The sequence below is a fragment of the Galeopterus variegatus genome, unplaced genomic scaffold (assembly GCF_000696425.1).
Source record: "Galeopterus variegatus unplaced genomic scaffold, G_variegatus-3.0.2 Scaffold2785, whole genome shotgun sequence".
NCBI lineage: Eukaryota > Metazoa > Chordata > Mammalia > Dermoptera > Cynocephalidae > Galeopterus > Galeopterus variegatus.
In genome coordinates, this window is record NW_007728896.1 from 59,522 (window position 1) to 63,618 (window position 4,097).

Below are 4,097 nucleotides of genomic sequence, written 5' to 3' on the forward strand. Positions count from 1 at the left end.
AGTGGACAGCAGGGTTTCAAGTCAGTGTAGACTATGTCTGAGGTTTTCAGTACTATAAGCCCGTATGTTCTTTTCTATGCTTAAAAAACCCAGTTGGATGCTGTATCTCAGAGTAAAAAGTCCTGATGAAAAAAGTAGGATGATGACTTTTACATTTTTATTTGTATTTCATTTAATGTTCTATATGTAATCCAATAATATATATATTTCTCTATAAGTTATGTATATAATAGTGAACTTCTAAAAGTTGAGTTTCAAGTGAAAAGCAGTGTTGCTTACTGGAAAGAAATAAATGAAATGTCTTTACTTTCTCTCCCTGACATCTCAAACATTTTACAAACTTTTCCAAGACTAGATTGCTATAGCTGCATCTATGAAACAGGTACCGTAAGCCTGTGGCAGAAAGAAATACTCACTAACTATCCCGTTTACTCCATTATGTTTCCAGCCCCTTGGCAGTTGGTCAAAGCTACTGAATTGTGAACAAAATGAAATATGTCATTTCTGGGCTGCGGCTACAAGAACCCACTTCTCCATTTTTGCTCTATATGTTGCTTTTTCAGAGTCCTCATGTTCCTGATGGTGAACCTCCAGGATGGGGGTGTATTCTGAGCCTGGATCCCTGACTGACTGTGTGGAATGGAGGTATGGTACAAGCATGGAGCTCGAAGTACAAATGAGAACTGAAGTTTTTAGTGATGAGCCTCTGAGATTTTGGGGTGTATGTGTATGTAAGTGTGTGTGTGTGTATCACTGTAAGGCCTAGCTTATCCTGATAATTGCAATACTTTATCTGCCAAAAAAAGCTATAGAAGATCACCTCCTGAGTTCCCTCTCTCTCTAAGTTCCTTCAGTCAAACAGAATAAAGCATTCATTTAATAGCAAGTAATTAATATGTGATTTGGGTTAAAAATATGATTTCAATTGTGTTTTCCTGATTTGTGACTTAAATTCTTATTTAAGACATATCCAGCTTATCTCCTTTTACTGAATACATTCCAGAGCAGAAAAATAATACAACACTACAAAGTAAGATCTAAAGTATCTAAGTTAAATAAATAAATAAATAAAAATAAAACAGCTAAAATAAACATAAAAACTAGTTGTGTGTTATCACAAAGACAATTTCAAAGAAAACAATTAATTATCTGAAATTCTTCTTTTTTATAAGTTGGGTTGATGTCATATGTAAATATGCTTTAGTCTGACATTAGCAATTTGCTTTCTCACTATTCATTTGAAAACAAACATTCCTTGTCTACTGTGTGCCAGGCACAATGAGAATACCAGAAATACAATGTCAAATGGTGCTTAGCTCCAAAAGTTCAGTTTATTAAGAAACAGCTGAGAAAACATTAGACTGTCCTGTTAGATGCTCCAACAGAGGTATGGAATGATACTGCAGGAACCCTCTAGATGAGGACCTAATGCTTTCTAAGGAGTGTTAGGTTAGAAATTACATAAAAGGTAATCCCTGACAGTCTTGGAGGATAAAAAAAGTTTTTCATACAAAAATATTATAAAGCAGGGGGAGTACATCCAAGGAGGTGAATTTGAACAACCATCAAATCGTGAGAAAATAAGTCATATTTAGAGAATTTCTTAACATAACTGAGGCATGAGATTCATCCAGCAACAAGCTAGGCAATGTACAAAAAGGAAAAGAAAAAAAAATGTCTTAAATGTCATGCAAAAGACTTGGGACTTTATCCTCAAGGGACGGGAAATTGCTTACAAATTTTAAGCAGGAAGATGGCATGCCAAAATTTTATTTTAGAAAGCTGCTCCTGGAAGCAATTTGAAGATTTTATTGTTGGGGAAGAGATGGAAGCCTGTGAGAATGATTGGCACCTATTGCAACAATCCATATAAAGAATGATTGAGGCTTGAAGCAAGCCAGTTAAAGTAGGCACAGAAAGAATAGGAATTTAAGAACTATTTAGAAGTTTGAATCAATAAGACAGTGATAAGATGGATGCGGAAAGAGAAGGGGAAGAAGAAGGGAAAATCTAAGGTTTCTTTTTCTGTGACAAAGAGGATGTGATTCCAAGTACAGGGATAAAACATATAGAAAGTAGAACATTGGAAATGATGTAATGATAGGGCCTATGGGACAATGAGATAAAAATATAAAATAGCCAAATTTATACATGTAAATAATAGGGGAACATCTAATTTGGTTTAATAAGAGGAAACAAATGGCTTGAAGTGTATGGAAAAGTATTGACTCATCTAACAAAAATCCACTTAGAGCAAGTTAGGGTTGGTTGGCTTAGTGATTTAAAACTACTGTCAATGACCGGTTCCTAAATTCTTCTGTGCTCTGTAATTGCTTCATCATAAATTTGCTAGCATCTGTGGACCCAGGATGGCTCCCTTATGTATATATAATCCTGCTTGAGTCCTTTAGGAAAGTAGCGCTGGCTTTCTGTACTCTGAGCTTCAAGCTGGCCACTGCAAAACTCTCATTAAATGAGCTCAAACTGGTTTAGGCCAACCCATCCTTAATCCAAGGAAAGAAGAATGGGATTAACAAGATTAGGTCATTTTAACAATGTTTCAGCCCTGGAGAAGGAGTTGGGACAAAGGAAGATTCCCAAACACAGTCAGGATTCTGCTGGGAATGAGGAGTGGAGTTAGGTATGCCAGGCAGGAAACCAAAAACTATGACATGACTGAGGAAAGAAATTGTACTAATTTTTGAAACTTCTTTATCCTGAAGGTTAGTTAAATGGGGAGAAAAATGGAAGAAAGCAAGAACATTTCAAAAAGAAGGGTTTAAAATACCCCTTGCTTCATAAAATAGTACAAAATATAATTTTATAACAACATTCTATTGCTAATGTGGCTAGAAGGAAGAGATCAGAATCCATATCACATTTCGTATGCCAATCAAAATGATACCCAAAATGCCAATTCAACATGGAATTCTTAGTGCTTCTCAAAAGTATTCATTGCTTTTCCTACATGTACAAAAGTGTGTGTTTGTGCACAATATATGCACACACACGTACAAAGTGCAATCACTCACTCATATCTTTAGGCCCAAGAGAATTATGCCCTAAGCTTGCTCCAGGCTATCCCTTTTAAAACAAGTCTAATTCTTTCAATGGAGTATCATAAATTGAATGGCAGATGTTAAAGCATATCCTGGGATCTTCCAAAGGCTGCTGACTTTACACTACAGTTTCAGAGATAAGAGGCTGTGACTAAATCTTACTGGACATTAATAATTCAAGAATATGAGCAAATTCATGAAGGTGGGGGGAGGGAGTCCCTGAAGGGCATGGATGTCAGCTTGCATTAGGGCTTCAGAAAGAGGAAGAAAATACTCTGAATGAAATGGGAGGGAGTGGATAAAAAGAAACACAGGGGCACAGCCTCTCGAATCTTTAGCACAGTTACTAAAAATATAAAATATATGTGGAGTTTTGATGAAAAAATTAGGAAGATGAATCTGATATCCTTTCTGATGTAGGGTAAAGTGAAGATTGTGCACACACAGAGGGCAGAAATGGAGCAGAGAAACAGCAACACCAGCCTTTGGGAATTCACAAATTGTGGGGAAAGATTGAGACAGTCACACAACATAGAGAATTGAGACAGAGCAAGTTTACTCAGAGCTCCAAGACGCAAGAGGATACTCAGCAGCGATCTGGGTAAAATAACAATAGCAACACAGTTCTTTGCCCAGCATCCTTATTATTCATTGCCTAAAAACCAATTAGAATGCCTGATGTGGTAAACGTTCTGAGCTGAGTATTTGAGTTGTTCTTCAGCATGACTTAAAATTTCTTTTCCTATTTTATTCTTTACCACCCCTAACATAAATTCAATATTCAGGAAGACTAGATAGTGTGATGTGCCATTCCTCCCAGGCTTGTTTCTTTCCCCGCATAGTCTGTGATATCCTGGATACTTCTTCCCATCTCAGTGTGTCTAGCTGGTTCCTTGGAGTCACTTAACTCTCTCTCTCTCTCTCTCTCTCTCTCTCTCTCTCTCTCCACCTCTAACCTCTGCTTTGCATCACTTACTTTGTTGTTTGAGAATGTAGTGCTCTTGCCCAGCAAGAAAATAAATAAGGCTGTTCTGTGAC